This window comes from Arvicanthis niloticus, chromosome 6, assembly GCF_011762505.2.
Source record: "Arvicanthis niloticus isolate mArvNil1 chromosome 6, mArvNil1.pat.X, whole genome shotgun sequence".
Classification (NCBI taxonomy): Eukaryota; Metazoa; Chordata; class Mammalia; order Rodentia; family Muridae; genus Arvicanthis; species Arvicanthis niloticus.
The window spans coordinates 81211775-81235010 of record NC_047663.1 but is presented as its reverse complement, the minus strand read 5'-3'; the positions used below and the strand labels follow the sequence as shown (position 1 = coordinate 81235010).

General features: G+C 34.9%; 1 long non-coding RNA gene across 3 annotated transcripts in view; it reads left to right on the top strand.

Annotated features, from left to right (window-relative positions):
- Positions 1-23236, top strand: part of LOC143442835 (uncharacterized) — an 88107-nt gene that overhangs the window by 35289 nt on the left and 29582 nt on the right. The window lies entirely within an intron of this gene.

Sequence of the window (23236 nt, the reverse complement as noted above, 5' to 3'; positions counted from 1 at the left end):
GGTCATGGGCTAAATGTCTGACATTATAATCAAATCTCTACATAAATGTTTTTAAGATTTTTGGTTTTGGTTATTTGTTTTGCTTTGTTGTTTCAGTTGTTTCCTCACTCATAGCTTCTCTTCATCACAATAGAAAAGTAACTCCAAAGTGAATATTTTTATGTACTAGAATATGAATCTGTCTTATGTGTGGGCTTTTGTCTGGGGAATAAAACTTAGAAACACACTGTGGTGCCTGTTAGTATGACATTTGGCATTAGAAACATAATTAAAGTATAATGCCTTAGAAAAGGCCTGTGTAAGTTACGATTCCTGAATTTAAAACTTCATCCATTTCAAGAAAAATACTAACATCTACCAGAAATGTAGTGTGATTTTTATGTATTACTGGCCTTGTGGATTTGGACAACATGTTAGTCCCTCTCTGCCTGGGTTTCCCCTCTTATATCTGTGAAATGAGGTTACGCATAGTTGCTACAGAAAAGTTTTCAGAGATGTTTTGGCAAAATGACTCTTGTTAAATGTTACATAATGGTCCATGCAAAAATAAGCCAGGCAATCTTAAAGGCTCATGATAAATTACTGTTTTTACTCTTCTTTTTCTTCCCACCCATGTTCTCTTTCTCCTCCTCAATTCACTGCAACTGTGAGAAGCAAAAGTTCTCCAAGCGTGGTCCCTGGGGAAGCCTTCCTTCGGGTTGGAACTGGGTTACTTATATGTGGAATGTCGTGTGTTATATACATGATGGTCAGTCTACAAAAATTTGCTGTTGAAGAAAAAAATGAAAAGCTGTTAACACTGTTCAATCATCCACAGATCAAGGGTCTAAGAAAATGTGAATTCTAACTTTTGTGTAAACCAATGGTGACTGGAGGGACTATGTGACATAATTCATTTTCAATGTCGTAAAACTCTTAAGTCTGAACAGAGTGTAACCGTACTTCTGGCACAGAATTAGCTTTTAGTAAAGGCTTATTGGTTGAGTGGCTGTTGCTCTGAGATGGTACTTAGACATAGTTTCAGGAGACTTACACCCATCACCATGCTCTAAGAGAGGGAATGCCTACAAGGCATTCTCTATCAAAAATGTTCATTTTGATATGTCTGTCACCAAAAGAAATGCAAAACAATGCTGAAAAAGATTGCTTCACGAATTCATAACCAAAAAGCTATTCATTCTGTTTTCTGCAATGGCACATTCTGGAATGATGCATAAAACATTTAACACTGTTGCATGTGGGGTTTATTAGTGCTTGCTAAGTCATTTATTCTCATGCTGATAATCCTGCCTAAAGCATTACACTTTTTGTAAGGTACTAAAGTGCCTTGGATTGCAACCAACTATGTAGTAATTAGTCAGCAGAATCTATAATAAATTGTGGAGTAACCTTGTTGCTAAAAAAAATGGTGCAGGATTCTAAATATTTATCTAAGAACGTGTCTATCATCTGTCCATAGTCACACAATTTGAGGGAATCAAGAGACCCCATGCAAATAATAATAATAATAATAATAATAATAATAATCCTTTAAAAATTTTGTTAGTACTGAGAAGAAAGTTTCAGATACATAGCCTAGTAAAAGCATATTTGGTAAATAGAGTGAGATAAATAAGTAAGTTATTGATATTGGGAATAATAAGAAATGGCATTCTTCTGAAGCTTTTGTCCAAATGTGATCATAAAGTTTGATAGACAGAATAGGAAAATGATCATTATTTAAAATTTATGTCCTACAATTTCATGACAATATGTGGCCATGAATAGAATATTGCTGCACAATCACTCAGCACACAAGAGTAATGCATTTAGGATGATTTGGAAATATTTTTCATCTAACTTGGAAATAATTGATCTAATTTTGCCTTGTTTTGCATTGAAAAAAAATCACTTCTGTTCTTGAAGTAAATTGGATGAGATTTACACACAAATCAATTAATGTTTTCTATGGATTTTCCATAAACATTTATTTAAAATAATATTTAACACAAAATTTGTTTGTGAGCTATAGAAAATTGTATCATATAAATATAGGGCAGCTAAGACTGAAAAACCAACCTTCTTTCTCAGAATAATCCAGTTAGAACATGGGCCAAGAGAAATAAAATAAACCACATTAGCAAGACTCTATTTTTCATCTTTAAGTGAGGATAGTTGAGTGATGGCACTAGAAAAAGAGTATTTTCTTTTGTAAATACACATTAAGCAAGAAATCATTCTCCCACACCTTAAAATCCAGTACCACTAAGTACCTGTAGTATAGGAATTACAACCATATGAAAATAATATTTTAGTCAAGTTCACATTTCTGTATTGAGCAAAGAAGACTATCATATTAAAAACTTAATATAAGATGTATCTAAATTTACATTTCATGTAAATATTTATATTTCTATCAGAAGGTCAGTGTGGGAGCTTTGGAGGAAATGAACTTTATCTAAGGCAAAAGTGTGAAGAAGGTATCTCTCAAGAAGATTAACAGTTGTCATTGGGATTCCAGCTTTATCAACTCTGAAGACTTCCACTATGAGCAACCTCTATTTACCTTAATTTTCTCAACTATAAAATGGATGCTCTATAGAAAAATCATTCCTCATAGTGTAAGAATGAATTAACGTCATACAAGTGGACTCTATAAGATTAAACAGTAGCCAATAATATTTAGCTATAAATTTTATTACCTAAGTAGGTTTCAGGGATATATGTATATTAATTTTCAAAAGGAGTCAAACTAGTGTTAACACGTCAGTGAATTAAGAGAGCCATCATTAATATGCTCATTTGCATTTACCTGCGTGTCAAGGACTTGCTTACTAAATAAGATAACCCATTTATCAGACCTCTCTAATTAATAACAACATAGTTCCTCTCTCTGTGCTCGTTCATTAGATATATAACATTAGTGGCAAAATGGTACAGCATGACATAAAAATTACAACATTAACAGTCACTGAATAAATAAAACCCGAAGCAAAAATCTTTCCTGGTGCCAAGAAGAGAAAAGCAGAGATGGGGATTGATATTTCAGAATTGTGTGCAGAACAGTAAATCATACGGCATTGCAAAGTGCTGGAGAGGATTCCTTTCCAAAATGAAAACATGAAATATTGGTGGGGACACACAGTTCTGCTATTTCATTGTGAATGACACAGGGAGTCTAATAAAGAGGCTGATTTATTGAAAACCTTATCACATTTTAAAGTGAGGTGTTTACACTCATTCTCTTTACCCAGTAGTGAACGTACACCGTTGTGTCAAAGAAGGATGGATCTTTATTGAAACAAAAATCAATTTCTTCTCTATAGACAGTAGAAAACTCGGCTTTCCCTCAACTAAATGCAGTTTTCAACATATTCAGTACTGCCGGTGCAGGTTTATGTTGAAAAAAGTAAATCAGTTTTCATAATACATGGTCATAGTCACTTGAGTAATTTAGAATTGTGAGATCACTTGTTGCACACTGTGTCTTTGCTGTTGATACATGTATTTGCTTAGCTCACAACAGACACGGTTATCTGTCCTCTTACAGACAGAGTCATGGCATGCTCAATGAGAAGAGGCAGGATGTAGTGGTGAGAAGAAATGCCTCCACTTCTCACAATTTGTGCTTTCAGCGACAGAGCGCCCCAAGTCTTGGCATAGGTATCTGATTTTTCTAGACTAAAAAATAATCTAGCACAGATTTTTTATTGTTATTAATGGTTGTGAGAATGTTAGAAATATTTTAACTGATAAAACAATCATAAAAGAAATTATTTTTCATCCTTTTTACCAGGAGCCCAAACACCCATTGCCTTCCTTGAAGTCATTTCACCTTGCCTCTTTCCCTTTCAAACATGAATCAAAAGAAATATGTTTGAATTTTTCTGGGAATATAATTAATTTGGAAAAGAATGATTCAAGGAGAATTAAATATCTAAAGTTTTCTACTTTAAATATTCACATACTTAACTACTGATAAATATCATGCATTAATTTCCATGAAAGAATGCTATATAACAACTGAAATGTAAACAAATGGTGGCCCACAAGGAAAAACAGTGACATATTTTTCTAATTGATCTTGTCAATCAACACAACAGAATGGATTTCCTTAAAATATTGATTTTGCATCTGTTGCTTAGATTTCGGAGTTTGTGATGCAATAATTAAGATAACTTGTTTTTTTCTTTTTTATTAGATTTTTAAAATTTACATTTCAAATATTATTCCTTTTCCCAGGTCCCCTGGGAATCCCCCTATCCTATCCCTATCACCCTGCTTCTATGAGGGTATTTCCCCCATCCAGCCCCCAACTCCTGCCCCCTGCCCTAGCATTCCCCTACACTTGGGCATCGAGCCTTCACAGGACCAAGGGTCTTTTCTCCCATTGATGCCAGACAAGGCCATCCTCTGTTCCATATGTGGCTGGAGCTATGGGTCCCTTCATATGTACTATCTGGTTGGTGGTTTAGTCCCTGGGAGCTTGGGGGGGGGGGTCTGGTTGGTTGATATTGTTGTCCTTTCTATGGGGTTGCAAACCCCTCCAGCTCCTTCAGTCCTTTCTCTAACTCCTCCACTGGGAACCCTGTGCTCAGTCCAAAGGTTGGCTGTAAGCATCTGACATTCTATTTGTCAGGCTCTGGCAGAGCCTCTCAGGAGACAGCTATATCAGGCTCCTGTCAACATGCACTTCTTGGCATCTACAATAGTGTCTGTATTTGGTGACTGTATATGGGATAGATCCCCAGTTGGGGAAGTCTCTGGATGGCCTTTACTTCAGTCTTTGCTCTATACTTTGCCTCCATATTTCCTTCTGTGAGTATTTTGTTCCCCCTTCTAAAAAGGACTGAAGCACCCACACTTTGGTCTTCCTTCTTCTTGAGCTTCATGTGGTCTTTGAATTGTATCTTGGGTATTCCAAGCTTTTGGAATAATATCCACTTATCAGTAAGTGCATACCTCACTCTGGATGACATTTTCTAGTTATCTATCCATTTGCCTAAGAATTTCATGGTCATCGTTTTTTGTTTGTTTGTCTGTTTTGTTTTTTTTTTTTTTTTAGTTTTGTTTTGTAGCTGAGTAGTACTTCACTGTGTAAATGTACAACATTTTCTGTATCCATTCCTCCGTTAAAGGACATCTGGGTTCTTTCCAGCTTCTGGCTATTACAAATAAGGCTGCTATGATCATAGTGGAATATGTGTCTTTGTTATATATTAGAACATCTTTTGGCTATATGCCCAGGAGTGATATAGCTTGGTCCTCAGGTAATAATATGTACAATTTTCTGAGGAACCATCAGACTGATTTCCTGAGTGGTTTTTTCAGCTTGCAATCCCACCAACAATGGAGGAGTGTTGCTCTTTCTCCACATCTTCGCCAGCATCTGCTGTCACCTGAGATTTTTGATCTTAGCCCTTCTGACTGGTGTGAAGTGGAATCTCAGGCTTGCTTTGATTTGCTTTTCCCTGATGACTAAGTATGTTGAACGTTTCTTTAGGTGCTTCTTGGACATTTGATATTCCTTACTTGAGAATTCTTTTAAAAAACTGTATGGTATTGGTAGAAAGACAGCATGTAGATCAGTGGAATAGAATTGAAAAACCCAGAAATGAACCCTCACACCTATGGTCACTTGATATTTGACAAAGGAGCTAAAACCATCCAGTGGAAAAAAAGACAGCATTTCCAACAAATGGTGCTGGTTCAACTGGCTGTCAGCATGTAAAACAAGGTAAATCAATCCACTTTTATCTCCTTGTACAAAGCTCAAGTCCAAGTGGATCAATGACCTCCACATAAAACCAGATACACTGAAATTAATGGAAGAGAAAGTGTGGAAGAGCCTCAAATACATGAGCACAGGGGAAATTTTTTGAACAGAATACCAATGCCTTATGCTCTAAGATCAACAATCAACAAGTGGTACCTCATAAATTTTCAAAGCTTCTGTGAGGCAAAGGACACTGTCAGTAGGACAAAATGACAACCCACAGATTGGGAAAAGATCGTTACCAATCGTACATTTGATAGCGGGCTGATAGCCAATATATAGAGAGAACTCAAGAAGTTAGACTCTAGAGACTCAAATAACCCTATTAAAAAAATGGAATAACTTGTTATTTTAGCTCATGATTTTAGAGTATCAGGCCACACTACCTGCATTGCTTTGTCTGTAGAGAAGTACAACATTTGGCAGGGGACTTGCAGTAAAGCAAATTTACTTGGCCCATGAATACTAAAAAGCGTGAGTAATTGTGTTACAATATCCCCTTGAAGAGATGTCCAACATATCCTCAAGTTTTCCTCACAGCCTAGTAACACCAGAGGCTGGTGATCAGGCCTCTAGCATATGGTTAATTTAAAGATACAAACCATACATCATTAAAAAAAAAAAAAAACCTCATATGTGGGGGTTTCAGAGATGTCTTAGCAGTTACTGGCACTGACTGTTCTTGCAGAGAACCTAGGTTTGATTCCCAGCATGCAAATGGTGGCTCAGAACCAGTTGTAATTCTGTAATTCCAACTCAGGGGATGCTATGTCTCTTTCTTTCCTCTGATGACACTAGGCATGCATATATTAGACAGGTACACATGTGGACAAAGTACTCATAACTCATATATATCACTCCAAGTATTTAAATATTTCTCTAGGCTAGTTGTTTATAATCTAATGATATCAATTATTAGATATGGTAAATATGTGTGAGGAGCCACCAAGTTAAAGGCTCACCAATATAAATATTCTAAAATTATGTGTGTGTGTGTGTGTGTTTGTGTGTGTGTGTGTGTGTGTGTATTGGAGGTCCGGTGAGTTTATATTCTTATTCTTCTATAGGGTTGCAGTCCCTTTCATCTCCTTCAGTCTTTCCCCTAACTCTTCCTGTGATCCCCAGGCTCATGCCAATGGTTGGCAGTGAATATCAGCATCTGAGTTAGTCAGGTGCTGGCAGGGCCTATTAGAGGGCAACCATACCAGGCTCCTATCAGCAAGCACTTTTTTGGCATCAGCAATAGTGACAGGGTTTGGTGTCTGCAGATGAGATGGATCCCAAGGTGAGGCGGTCTTTGGAATGGCCTTTCCTTTAGTCTCTGCTCCATGTCTTTTCCCTGCATTTCCTCTAGACAGGAACAGTTCTGATTTAAAATTTTTGAGATGGGTGGGTGGCCCCATCGTTCATCTGGAGGCCATGGGGCCATGCCTATCTCTTCAGGTATTATCTTCGTTCTGTTGGATATTTCGGCTGTCATCCCCACTGGGTCCTGAGAATGTCTAGCTTCCCTAGTGTCTGGGACTTTCTTCTGGTTTCCCTGTTCCCCAACCCCCTTCCCTCTGCTCCATATTTCTATTCATTTTCCTGACCCTTTGGATTTCTCTCCTGTGTCTTTTAGACCTGATATAGATCCCTTCCTTTCCCCCTCCTTCTCCTCTCTCCCTCCCAGGTCCCTCCTTCCCTCTACCAACTAGAATTATTTTTTCCCTTCTTCTAATTAGGACTGAAGCAGCCACACTTTGGGCTTCCTTCTTGTTAAGCTTCATATGGTCTGTGAGTTGTATCATGGGTAGAGCTTTGGGGCTAATATCCACTTCTCAGTGAGTACTTACCATCTGATTTTTAATTTTGATTTTAGAGCATAGCTATCATCCATCTTCCTGATTTTTAGTCTTTTTAGCATCAAGAACCTTACAAAAATTGTGTCATAGAAATATCAGATGCAAAGATCTATTTTCAAACTGAAACCTGACAGAGAGGGGCCAGGCTTGGTCATAAGAGTAACTAGCTTATTCCTAAAATATTTGGCAGTGCTCAGCACTCAGCGCATCTCCTTGTTTGTCTCTGTCTCTTCAGTTTGCCCAGAGCTCTCCGGGATGTGGAGTGCTTTGCTGATCACTTCGCCCCGCTATGCTTATTTGTTATAATGTCATTCATTCCATCCCTTTTAACATTTCCCTTGCATAATTAGCCATGAAAGACTGATAATTTGTTTAAAGGGAAAATAGGAGAGAAATAAAAGCATACTAAATAATAACAATGTTTCATGTTAATTAAACATTTGATGTTGTTGAACTTTTGTGAAGTATGAACACCTTTATTACTTATTATGGCTTCTACATTCAGAAGATCAAAAAGAGGATATGATGCTTCATTTATAAGCTTAAAATGTACAAAATTAACCTACTGGCCAATCCTAATTTTTCTGGAAAAACTTAACTTTCATAAGCTTAGGGTATAAGGGGAATTATAGAACATTTTATGATTTTAATCCTGAAGTGGATCACCAGAAAGTTCAACACAGCAGGATTTTATTCAGGTTTCTTTTTAGGACAATGGTTCTTTTATAAGTGTGGCAATTCAAAATGACTCAGTTATTATATTCACATGTTCTGTACAGAAAATCAAGTCTTGAAAATGTCTAATAAGGTAGCTGCACCAGAGCCTTAAGTATCCCCTTCTAATGAAAACATCCTTTTTTCCTCCTGTGTTTGAGCCTTTTATCCTCTTGACATCCACAGAAACCTTTATAGCACAAGCTCATGTGACTTTAATATAAATGGTAAGTTTATATAACACCACCAAACTGCTGTTCCCACTTGTCCAGATGGTTTTGCATATGAATTTTATAAAGTATTTGTGCAGCTTTGAGTAAATGCTAGACTAGCCAAATTGCATTTGCTTTAGCTTCATTCCTCAGTCACGAATGACATAAAAGTCATCCTATATTTTCAAATACACAGTAAAGATTGACAAGGTAAAATAATTTACTATCTAACATAAATCTTTAGAGTGAGCAATGTCTCTATATTTCATGTTAGCATAAGTAATATAAGATTTTTCATATTGCGTGTATTTGAAATATTTTATGCAAATAAAGCAAACATCAGTTATAGTATTTTTCATAATTGTATATAATACAATTCAGTTCATAAGGTCATTCTATTATCATGACCCTAAACAAATCTTAACTCACTTTTGAGTATAAAGTCCTCACATTAATATTATTTATTTTCTTCTAATTATTAATTTATTCTACTATACTCCAAGTTTGAATTTTATCTTTGTTCAAGTACTATACATTTAATAGCATGAACCAACTTTGACCATACATTCCTCCAGAGTATATGGAATAGCAAACATTTTGCCAACCATATGCACTAAAAAAAAGAAAAAGTCTTTTGAAAGCTGTGAACTTCAGTCTTGGAAAACACCATACACCATGCATACATACACTTACATACATACATACATACATACATACATACATACATATCCAGACACAGTCACAAAAATGTAAACATATGTGCACACATTAGTTTTGAAACACCTATAGGTTACAGCTCAATTACTTCTCCCCAAAAAGGCTAATTTGCCAAAATATTATGTGTCCACACTTAAGAATTGTATCATCCTTGTCCCTGCTTTAATTTGGTACATTTATTTGACTACAGTGTATTCCTGTAGAAATGTTAATCTTAATGGAAGAAGGAGATGAAGCAGAGCATGTCTGTGAGTGTATCACTAATGTTATCAGTTTGGGTGAAATTGCTGACAAGTTTGATGTGCTACAGCTTGGCAACTTTTCTCAATACCTTCAAAAACTGAGAATACACAATTATTATTTCCATAGCTCTAATAAACCTTTTTATTCATATCTATCTTTTTTTCACAGGCACATTCAGAAGAAGATCTAAAACCCGAAGTTGATGGCTTCTTATTAATATATGTCCTCAGGTTAAGGATAATTGTACTTGCTGTTGACTGAGCCATGGCACATCAGCCTGAGGAAAAGAATCCCACTGCTGATTTAATGACATACTCTTGTCTGTTCTTGATTAAATAGCTTGCTTAGAATTTTCACTCAGTTCTCTCAGAAAGTTTCATTATTTTTTGGTGGAATCAAGGACTTTTAGGTTAAACTGCATCAAACATTTTATTAAAAATTATATACAGATTCAAAATGAGAATTCCCCAACAAGTCTAAATAATTAACCTTTTTTTCTAAAGATTGTGTGGTTTCAGAAAAATCAGTGATGTCATCTGGGTTTATAATCAGCCATTTTCTGTAGACTTATCTGCTGATCTGCTGAATTAGGATCTAATATGGAAGCAAGAATGTGCCATCTGGGGCCATGGGCTTCCAAGGCTTACAAACCATTTTAATCATCTTCTATCTGTGAGAATTTAACACAGAGATTTTTACCTTTTCTATGCTATTCACCTAATGTGTAAACTAAGACAATAGTTTCAACCCACCACATATCCACTTCACAGGGTTATTTTGTAGATTCCACTGTGAATTTATTTAGTTACTAGTTATTAATCAACTAGTGTGAGAAGAAATATAGAGTTATGAAATAGATTCTATAGAAGTGTTCACTAGTAGCACTGACCATGACTTATTATACTTTCTTTAATTAAAATATGGCTAGAGATCATTTTAATATAAATGTCTAATCTTTAAAAAGGCAATTCTAATATTTATATCCAGGGTTCTTACTACTCATGTGATACAGTTGTATAGCTGTAGAGGTGTTTATTTCTAATCCCATAAAATATGTTAGAATATATTTTCCTTTTGTAACTTTCTACATTATTCAAGAATTCTGATGTCATTATTATTCACAACAAATAACAATAAACATGCATTTTTACATTATATAATTAGTCATTTTATTTTATCTTTGCCCTGTCCACCTACGTGGAGCCTTTATAATTTCTTTCATCTTGAAAACCAATTTCTGGTATTTTTCCCCATGCATGGTTAGTTCCTTGTTCTCAGATAACTGAAAAATTTGACATGCCCTATTTAAATTTATGGAGGGATTTCCATATTTTTCTAATACATAATATAATGCTGAAATATAAAAGTGCTGTATTGGTCTCTATCTATAAAAAAATAATGTTTCTCTGTGTTGAAAAAAATACAGAATTACTTTAAATGTTTTCAAATAAATTACTACAAAAATCTTAAAAGTATATTAATGCAACAGAGATGTCTTATAAAATAGATTTCCACTAGCTAAGCCACAATGGTCACATATCTAGAGGGTCTATGGGTTGCTGTTCTCATCCCCATAGCACAGAACTACTTATATTCCAACCACAAAGGGCAATAAAGTGTTCAGCAGTTTCGCCACAGTGAGTGTCATCTACATCAATAATGTTAACAAAAGGAGGGAGAATAATAAATCTTCTTCACAATAAATGATAGTTCTTAAAATATATTACTACTTTTGTTGATCATTTCTGTATTCCTCACTTCTAAGATTGTACCGAACACAAAAGCATGCCAATTATTTTTTGTACTTAATCTACAGTGGAAATCCTGGTTTGCATTTTAAAATGCAAATTAGATCATGCATTGTGCAAATGCAGTTATCTACAAACCAGATGATGCTAAATGGTGGGTCATACATGACTCTGCATATTGTTTTAAATACAAGAGCACACATTGATCAAAATAAATGAGCAAAAATTATGAAAGTAAGTAAATAAGTTTATCAAGTGTAACGTTGATAAGGTTTCAATTCAAAATTGTATGTTTTCCTGTTTTGGTTTGTTATTACCTTCTGTCTTCCTTGTTAAAATAAATAAGTCTGAGTTACTATAAATGTGCTTTCTGCAGACACTGCTGTACTTAGCATAAAGTCTTATATACTAAAATCTTCAACAGAAGGACATTCTCATTTTAATAAATTAAGCTTGACAGAACCATATTTAAGCTAAGAACTTACCTCTGAGCATATTTTTTACTTTTCTTGCATAAAATATTTCTCTTTGGTAAACTGCTCTAATATGCTTATATATACACTGATAAACTATGCATAGAAAATCTGCTAAATTCACCTTTGCGATAATATCAACAGTCATTTTATAAATTTGATATCTTACCTTTAGATAAAAAGAAATACAGAAAGAATGAAATGGTTCTTTGATTTTTACAAAACATCAAAGAACAAGTTATCAAAGATCAACCTATAATTTAGCTTTGGTGATGCAACGATGGCTAAGCATCCCCACACATCTTCCGGAGGGCCACAACTTTCTTCTCATCATCCAGATTAGGGAGATTACAAGGACCTAAACCTCCAGCTGCCTAGGATCTTCTGGCTTCTATAAGCACTACACATGTGTGGTATATTCTCACATAAACACAAATAAACATAAAGAAAATAAAGCTTTAATTTTAAAATACATCATTATTATAGATAATCATGGTAGCATTCTAGGTAGATTGAGAGCTGTTTAGCAACTATTTACATGGCAATTCTTATACAATTTTCTTGCTTTCTATTATTTAATCAGGAAAACATTTCATAAGATTTTTTTTTAACAGAAGAAAAATTTGCTGAAAGTTAAAATGCATTTTTTTTTTCAGTTCTTTCTAGGTCATCTGGGGTAATCTAAGAAACTATATTTGTTGAAATATTTGTCATGAAAAAATGTGTGTGCTTGAAAGTTTAAACTATGTTTACCATAATAGGATGATTTTATTCACAAACAATTTGGATAATTAATTCACTATGACATCTCTGATCCAGATTTAATTAACTCAACCTGTATAAAGATACTGTGATTTTTTTAATTAGGAGCACAGCTAATGGTGTACTTCCTCTTTTAAATAAATATTAGCAAATTATAGTAAGCTTAAATAATTTTAAAGTGCAATGTTTATTCCTAATTTGTCACTATAGCTAAAATGTTGATCTGCTCCAAGCATGTGATAAAATTGATTAAAAGGCAAACAAAATCTTGATTATCATAATATATACATATGGCGCCAGGGTGATAGAATCACAACATTTAATTATATAATGGTCATTCTTTCTAGTATCTATTCACTTCTGGTCTATGAGTTAAAAGAGAAACACTAATCATTTTTCCCTCTTTCTCTTTCTTACCTTCTCTCTTCCTCCTCTTCCTCTTCCCTTCAGTCTCACTACCTCAGGTTTGTCTTCCGTGCTTTCATTGACAGCTTATCTTCAAAATTATCATGTGGGGCCAATGAGATGGCTGAGTATGTTGTAGAGGCTAGCATGCGACCCCAGGTGCCTACGTTTTATCTTTGGATCCCATGCCCAGATGAAAGTTGAGAACTGAATTCACAACATTATCTTCCTCCCCAACACAAGAGCCCTGGCAACATTCAAACAACCAAACACAACACACAGACACACATAACACACATTCACACACACCCCAATAATAATAATAGTAGTAGTAGTAGTAAGAGTAGTAATTTGGGTGAAATCATCATCTTCTCAAAAATTGATTAAATGCAAGGACTCGGGGAGGTGAGATAGATTTCTCATCAGATAAAAGATGTTTGCCAATAAGCCCAAAAACCTTACTTCAATTCCAGGAACCCAGGTAATGAAAAGAAAGAAAAAAACTTCCTTAAGTTATCCTGTGAGGTACACCTGTGTATCCTGTCATGAGTGTGAGTATACACACTCTCTCACACACTACATACCTAAATAAATAATGGTTATGAACAATTGGGTTCATTCTGGCTACAGTACGGTTCCAACTTAGATTTGCTTTTGTTTAGATCTATTTTTTAAACAAGAAAATCTTTCCACAACACCTGAAAGTGCATTCTTTTGAATTAATGTAGTTTATATCATACATAATTCAGCAAAATTCCATTTATAAAGGACGCACAAAAGATCACAGCCATTCGTATTATTATAGCTATCAGTTGATTATTGCCATACTACTATTGCATTTTATAGATAGATCTGTAGAGTATCCAAAAGCCATTAGATTTTCACAGCTGAAACTGTGTTTTAGGGATCTTGTTGGTTAACCTGCTGAATATATTGTGTAAAATATTATTGGAATTCACTGATTTCTCTCTTTCAAATACTCATTAATGAAGTCAACATTGATGCAAATCCAAAGCGCTGAGATCCTTTTATGAAGATAGACTCATCTGCAGACTCTGTTTTTCTTCATGTTTATTCATATTTGCAGTGAAAACACATTCCTGAGGATTTGAGACTTTGGGCTAATGACACTTTACTTATGTTTAAGTTCGGTGTTGATGCTCATTACCGAAGCCATCCAAAATCATAGGTGTAAGACATGGATAAGTTAATCACCATATGGGGAGCTACAGCTTGTTGTATTTAGAAGGTAACAGTCAACTTTTAACTGCTTATTTTTTTTTCATACAGTTTTACAAAGAGTGAGGATGGGTGTGTTAATTTAACAATTATAAAGCTGCCCAGATTTTTTTATAAGGTACTTGTGACTCTCAGACATAATCTCAGCAATCGTTATCCTAAGTTTTAACTCAAAGATGAAGAGATGCTGTATATGACGATCTACTGAGTGCCAGATTCTGTTTCCTTAATGCCTGGAGTTAACGTTCTCCTTCACCAAACATCCTTCATGTTCTTATCTAGAGTATATCCTTGGTGTGATTTTACGTGACTTGAGTTTGGTGCCTACAGAAGGTCTGTCAGGAAGATACATCCTTGATCTCTGCAATGGACTACTCCTCCATAGCTGCTGTCAGGAATCTGCTTTGCTCACCTTTTTCATTATGCTTGACCTGAATAGGGCTTTTGAACTTAGGAGACAGCAAAGTGGCATTCACTAATGCTCTTATCCTTGATAATACTATCACTACACTGAACAGAGTCTTGCCAGTGGAATGAATACATCATAAGAAACAGGCATTCGTCTCCCTCTCCCTCTCCCTCTCCCTCTCCCTCTCCCTCTCCCTCTCCCTCTCCCTCTCCCTCTCCCTCTCCCTCTCCCTCTCCCTCTCCCTCTCCCTCTCCCTCTCCCTCTCCCTCTCCCTCTCCCTCTCCCTCTCCCTCTCCCTCTCCCTCTCCCTCTCCCTCTCCCTCTTTCCCCTCTCTCCCCAAATGTACAATTTTCACAAATATTTTAATGCATATAAGACTAGAATAAAGGTATATGAAATAATACTTAAACAACTTTAATTTAAAATGTTACATGACTTTGGGTCATAGAGTGACCACTATGGCAAAAAAAAAAATGTAATTTAATAAATTGAATCTCTTATCCTGTGGGGAACCTGAAAGAATTATAATTAGGAGGATTAAAAGTTAATTTTTAAAAGTAAGGTTATAAGTGATAATAATGTAATTATTAACTAAAATGGAACGAACACAATTTTTCCTTTTCTTTTCATTTTGTTCTGCATTGACCTTGTCCCAACACTACTGGGATTAGAATAGGGCTCAAGTAAAGATAGAAAAGGATGTGATGGTGTTGTTCTCTACACATGGATCAGTGTGGAATGTGCATCATCTGTCCAAATCTATAGGACAATGATGTTAAAATGCTTCACTCAGAAAGTGCCAGATTTTCATTGTTTGGATCCTCAACAGTTCAGAACTGATACTTCGGAAACTGAACAAATTACTGGAAAACATTATCAAATATATGGACAGTATAACAATGTCAGTTTGCTGAACTCATTCTGAATCGTCATTCTTGGTTCCTGTATAAGTCTGATTACAGATAGTGAAAACAACTATTAGATCAATAAATGGAGCAAGTTTGAAAAAGGAATAAAAATAATTTAAGAAATTTTACTAATGAATGTAGAGTGTTCCATCATCTATAAGGAGCAAACTTTAAAAGCTGTATCTTGACAAGAGATTGTCTACAACTGAAAACAAAGAACAAATTTGTATTCACGTATGCAAACCCTGTATCTCACAGCACAGCACAGTACTGAACTGCTCATGTCATGTGATTTTCAAGAGCTCCTGTATGCTTTCATCTGTTCTCTAACTGGGCAGAATGATCCTGAGGAGGATAAAAGAGTTCTCTGAATTTGAATACTGGTTTTTGGCAATTCATCTGAACCCCTGGGGCTTTTTCCATTCCTTGCTCCACTGGCTGCTGAAGATAGCAGACTATCTCCCCATGAGTTGATTGAGTTCTGTCAGGTACCCAGTGCTTCAACAACAGTTGCACACACCAAACTTAATAATAAAATAAATTATATGTGGAAGAAACATTACTTTTTAAAAAATGCTATTTATTAGGAAGTTTAAAACCATGCCAATGCTAATGAAGGATTAGTTTAAGTCAGTTTCTAATAAGCAACAATAAATTATCAAGGATTTCTTCTTTGATATATTCAATTGTTCAACCTAAGTCAATGATGGTTGTTTGTTTGTTTAAATTTCAAAATCATATTTATTACATAATTACAGGCAGTTCTTCGTTTTGAAATTATATATACATATAATATATTGAAATATATATTGAATATATATATATATACATATATATATATATATGTATATATATATATATATATATATATTCATGCCTCGGATTCAGATACAATTGACCTTATCTGTGAAACTAGAACTAGAACAAGTGAGTCCCAAAGAACTCTGCTTTGATTTGAAACTTCTTAAGTTAGTCTGCTTTCTATTTTCACAGTACCTTGGTATTTATCAATAAGCGAATGTTACAATAGTTATGTAGAAATTGTCCTGTTGTCCTAAGTTTTTAAAAGTTACTTGGACAGACTAACTCCAGATGATCACATGTCTGTCTTCTTTGGCAATGAACACTGCCCTCCACATAGAGCTTCAGTCAGAGATTTCCAAGGCATATCGCCGGTGTTCACTACACAGGGACTCAGCTGTACTGTTAAGAGTTCCGAATGATTGGATATCACAGATGCTTGTGTCAAACATGCTTTGTGTCACTAACACCCACAGGTGTTTGCCTGTTCTTGTGTGTATATCCATGATAGTACTGTGCTGGTACAAGATGAAAAACAGGTCAAGCTATCTCAGTGCTGTGTATCTTCATGACAACTTGCTGCTCTGTTTCCTTGTTTCAAATTTAAAGCAGTAAGACCACTGGTGGAAATGTGAGTTAGAGAGTTTTGGGGTGTTATGGGGTGTTATGTGTAAATTCTAGTGCATATGTGAAAGGTTTCTTTGTCTTCCTCCTCCTCCTCCTCCTTTTCCTTCTTCTGGGTTAGTTAAGACTACTGGTCTTCCTATGGGGTTGCCCTCCCTTTCAGCCTCTTTAAACCTTTCTCTAATTCAACTATAGGGGTCCCGACTTCAGTCTAATAGTTGAATATAAGTATCTGCATTTGTCTAAGCTGTTGATAAGACCTCTCAGAAAACAGTCACTCTAGACTCCTGTATGTAAGCTTATCATACCATTAGAAATAGTGTCAGGACTTCGTACACCCCAATGAGATGAAACCCAAGTTGGCCCCGTTACTGGACCGCCTGTCCTTCAGTCTCTTCTCAATTTTTATCCCTTCAGTTCTTTTAGGCACAATCAATTCTGAGTAAGAAATTTTGACTGTGGGTTGATAATCCCATCTTTCCACTTGAGACCCTGGCTGTCTACTGGAGGTGAACTCTTCGAGTTCCTTCTTCCCACTGTTGGGCATTTTGGCTAAGGTCACCTCCATTGAGTCCTGAGAATCTCTCTCCTTCTAGGTCTCTCGTACTTTCTAGAGGATCCACCCACCTCCCATCCCAAGGGGCTGCATAGTTCTGCCATTCTCCTGGTACTCTGGGTTACTCCTTACAACTATTTTATAAAATGGAGGAGTAAGAAAACTATTTTATTGTAATTGTCGGTAATAATTGTATGGCTTAGCGGTATATATATTTTCCTTTAATTCTCTTCAGTCTACTCCTCCCTGCTTTTCTTTACCTCCTCCCACTTTCAGTTCCATCCCCTTTCTGCCTCTGATTAAAAGGTAAACAGACTTTTAAAGGTTAGTAATAAATTAAAGTAGAATAAAATAAAAACAAAAACTTACATATCAGAATAGAATAAAACAAACCAACAGAAGAAGAAGAACCCAAGAAAAGTTACAAGAAACAGATATTGACTCGAGGACCCATGTTTTCACGTATGCAGGAATTACATAAAAACACTATACTGGAATCAAATAAGTACCCAAAGAATTTTTAGAATAGAAAGAGAGAAGAAAAAACATATACAGTTTTTAGTTGATAATATTTAATTAGCTTAATTGATAATATTAATTTAATAATGTAATAAAATAAGGTCAATATTAAGGTAGAGCTATGGCATCGTCAGCTTTTTAAGATGAGTTCTTGGGCTTCAATTCAGTATCTTATGCTTTTCATGCAAGTTCTTTATCGACTGAACTTTTTTTCCAGACCCAGAAAGCAGGATGAAATATGCATGTGAAATATAGAACATATTTAGAAGATCTTAGAATTTTTTAATAACAAAGTACTTCTTGTAGTATCAGGAGAAGTCTTGTCCTCACATTAATTTACTATAGTCTCAAATTAATAGTAAATGTGTCCATAAGAGCACTATCTTGGAGTGGTGGTGTACACTGCAAATCATAGGACCTGGGATATAGAGGTAGTAGGATCAGGAGTTCAAGGTCAGTCTTTGTTACTTATAGAGATAGATACCAATCTGTATAGGAGACTGTATCTCACATATACAACAAATATGAAAACCAGGTTGCTTACCAGTTGGCTGTAGGATGCATTGTGTTGGTACATATTTACAATGTAGAACAATATCCCAGATAAAAGAAAATAATTTCCAGAACCGTATTCAAAAGCGGCCGTTAGGTTCCTAAGAGAACCTGTCTTTAAAATATACGTTGCACTTCTTTTAAAATAATAAAAGTTACTTGAACTCATTAAATACTCATAAGTAGAATCTGGATCTATTTTGAATTAGTATCCATAGATAATATTTGTCTGAGAGTTGATAAGGTCTCCAGTGAGAAAGCAATCATGGAAGATCAGAGTTTTTACTGCTTAAGATCAGAATAGTTCTTTCAAAATTTCTTTGCCTGCGAAAGATGTTATTAAAATATGTTTTATTAACTGAATGTCCATATGTGTATTTAAGTGTTTACATGCAATAAGAAGAGCATTCTAATTTTCATTAACATTCAATATGAAACATTTAAAGGTAATATCTGAAGTCAGGCACTCTCCACAGCTTCCTTTCAATTGTTAACTCTAAAGTTCATTGATGGAAATATATTTATTTTTCACATGATCTCCTTCATTTCCTTCATTCTATACCTCTTTTTTCCTTTTCCTCCTCCTTTTTTCCCTCTCCTTGTTCTCCTCCCCTTCCCATTTTCTCTTTCTCATTGATTTCCTCTTCTCCTCCCTCCTCTCTCCTTTTTCCCTATCATCTGTCTAAATCCATTGAATACCTACGGGCCCAGAGAGCTTGCTGAATTTTTCTTGTAGAGTTGAGAAAGAAAACATTGCTGATCCATAAACCATCTACTTCATGATCAATTTGCATGGTTGCCCTTAATAACAAAATAGGTAATTTTTTTGGGGGGTGGGGGACAACAGAAAATTAATTGGAAAATAGACCCATTAACCAGTCTATAAATTCTGAATGCACACTATTTGCTTGAATTCAGTTGGGTAGCCAGACACATAGTATTCTATTGTATATATTGTACTGGCATATGTTAGAGTTTTCCTTAAAATAACAACAAAGGTTAGCAATGCTCAAATATGAAAATTCTGTCATGCTGAGAGTTATGATTAATGGTGATGCTTTATGTGATAAAATGACCATCCCTTTATAAATGAGTCTTTATAATATTGAAAATATTCTAAAATTTTTCAGTTTTTTTCCTATAGCATTTTTTGTTGTTTGAGGCACAATATAAAGTAATTGAGATAAAGTATGATTTAGAAGAAATGAATTGTGGCTAAGAGGTTTTTTGTTTGTTTGTTTTTTGGGTTTTTGTTGTTGTTGTTGCTCTGTTTAATGAAGCCACAAGCAACAGAATTTTACTAAGCTTCTATAGGCTGGTGTGGACAACTGAACAGAAAGGCTGTCCTAAATAGCTAAGATCATAGCATTCCTTTGTCTAGTACAGTTCTTTGAAGCTCACTTCTCCCACTTAAGCTGAGTGTAACATAAATTTATCCTTTGTTAATTTAGAATTTTCTTGATAAATCTTTATAGAGTATTAAGTATCATCTTGTGGTCATGAGATTTAAAATTTCCATTACTTATTTTAAAGTTCTAAGCAATTCTGAATTACAGAAACGCTCCATGTCCCGATATTTCCTTAGGGAATTTAGAAGCCAGGTAAAAATGATTGGAAGAGAACGAGTCTTATGATGTTGGAGTCCCACATCATCATCAACAGGGCACATTTGCTTGACCTGTGATAAGGGGATTAGAGCCTTCAAGGAGAGATTCACATGTAAATGGTAATTGTTGCCTGACTTAGTAGTGCTGGGTTTTGCACAGCTAGAGTCAGAAAATAAAAACTACATCTCTGATCAATTTCACTTTACCTCTGCCTTTCCAATAGTATTTTATGTACTTTAAAAGCACACGCATATTATCTTGTAATAAATTTAAATGATGTTAGTAAAATTACTTTAGATATTGTAGACTAAGAACATACATTATAAGGTAAACTTATAGATGTGAAAATAATAGTTCATTGGTTAAGAGTGCTGGCTGTTCCTCTAGAGTTGATTCAATTACCAGCACCCACATGGGCACTCACAACCATCTGTAACTCCAGTTGCAGGCCATTCAAGTGCCCTATTCTGGTTTCTGGAGATACCCAGACACACATGGTATATAGACATACATGCAAATAAAACACTGATAGGCATAAAGAGAAAGGAAAAACTTGAAAACACATTTGTAGTGAATAATCACCTTTTAAAAGAAGCAATGAAAAATGTAAAGAATGACATAAATATTGAGAATGAGAGACATAGTCTTTCTCAGAGATGAGCCCCCTACCTGGCTGTCCAATAACAAATGTCTATCTATAAAATCATATCATACAAATAACATTAAACATTCTGAGCAGATTATATTTGTATCTTTATGCATTTGCATGCATATATGTATTAAAGAAAATTAGGCTATGAATTTGAGAGGGAGAAACAGGGACCAATAAAAGAAATTGTAAGGAAGAAAAGTGGAAATAAAATGGAAAGAACCTGTGTTATGACACATCTGGAAATGTTCTAGGGCAAATCTCTGTTGTTCAAGGAATATGTATTTTTGTTTGTTTGTTTGTTTGTTTGTTTTTAATCAGTGATGTTCAATGTTAGAAAATTACTAAAGATAAAAAAATAAAATTAGTTTTACCTAGACAAATAGACTAAAGTCAGAACTGTTATTCAGGTATTCTGGAATTCAGCACACATTTGGTAGAATATTCTCTGTTTGAGAATTAAATGCGGGCAGATGGTTTACCCAAGCACACATATTTTGGGATGCTTCTTATATTTCCCATATAATGCTGATTTTCTTTTCCATTAATAACAGGAGGGATGCATTGTTCAACATGGTTTAGCAAATAAAAGACAGATAATTATGTATTGTTCTGGAGACTCGGTTTTAAAAATAAGAATTGAGTACTTATAATTGAAGTCGCATGTATAAATTCTTAAAGTTTAGGCTATAAGCAAGACAGAAAATATCCATAATAAAATTTCCTACTGGGTTATCAGAATATATTTCATGCAACTTTGCATTTTAAGTGGTTTCCTTTTTAAAGCTCTGGTTAGCTTTTAATTTAAATCTGAACAATTATTACTTGTTGCATTTTTTTTTGCCTAAAGATATCATCCTATATTATATTAGCTCACATACAAACCATGAGCTCTTAAATGGATGAATTTAACTCCTCCTTTAAAAGAAATCAACTCATGCAAATTTTTATAAAAAAAAAACTAATTATCATTTTTCCCATACAGTGTACTTAGACAAGCAGTAATTGTATTGGTCTGTCTTCTGCTTTCTGAAAAGTTGCGTACTTCAATGAATAATTACCTACACAATAATTAAATGTTGCTGATATGGTATACTCATTCCCTTTTGTACACAAAAACATCAGTCTGTCTTCTTAGAAATCTGTCTCCGTCATGTCGGATAAGCTTACTGTCCATCATTCAACTGGCTTAGATCCCTACTCTATTCCCAAGAACACAGCATTATATTAAAAGACAAATAAGGTTTAATTTTAATTGCTGACAGCTGTGAGTCCATGTTTCTGTACAGATTAAAAGAACCAATTATTAAAAATAAAGCTCTAATAAAAAGTTTTATGACTATCTGGACAACATGGCTGTCTGCCATGGATACCACTCAGATGTGGACAGCCACAAAATAGACACAGTTTAAGTCAGAATAAAGTCTGATGAAGCAGTTGTGAAGTTGTGACCATGTTGTAGTCATTTGAATTTCTGACGCTGATGCATTTCATATCTGAGCAGGTATTTATAAATGTAAGCCATTGGATGGATTAATACTAAATGTGGGCTCTGCTAGAAGCTTGGCTATATGTAAGCAATGGTTCTTCTCTGAACTGCTTAAGGGAGACTGAAGGACACCTGGTCACAGACACAAGGCAGGACATTTAGGTAAAACATTTCCACTTGGAGCAATTGTGGGCTGCTTATAAGCTGTCCAACAATGAATACTTGTGAGAGTCTGTGACTAACACAGGGATAGAGGTGTTCAATCAGCTCCTAAAGACTATGCCAAATATTTCTTCCATGAAGTCCGTAAGTGTTCTCTAGGGGAAAATAATAGCCTTTCTATAAACTCATGTTTAAAGGACCATTTGACCCTTCATATGCATAGAATATCTTTAAGGTTGGACATCCACAGTAGGAAATAAATACTGGAAAAATCAGCCTAAAATCTGTGCCAAGGATCCTAATAACAAAGCAAAATCCAAGTGGAATAATCACTGTGTTTTGTGAAACAGAACTACAGGAATACTGAAGAAAGAAATAAACATTACTGAAAATACTGAAGAAAGAAACAAGTACAAATAAAAAGTTTCTAAATATTTACTAGAATGGATATGCATATGTATGCATGTCTGTGAGTTCATGGGTATTTGTGCATGTGTGCGCATGTACCTGTGTGTATATACAAGCAAAACAGTATATGAAGTATGCTTTAGAAGAATATGATGTAACATGGATATATGTCCTCACAACATAACTATCTTCTTGGTTTCAGTATTCTCTTTAGCTCTGATTTTCAAAAGTTGTTAAAATGAATACTTTAGAATAAACTGCATGTATGTAGACTATCCGGATGCTATGTTCAAAGTACCTCATCTATCACCATAGATAAGAAAATACCCACTTTGCAATCCCGTTGTATTTTGTCATGTCCCTTAATAACACCTCTGCCTGCTTTGTCCCAAAACATTCTTCCATACTGTATTCTATTCGTCTGTAGTGTAGTATCTAG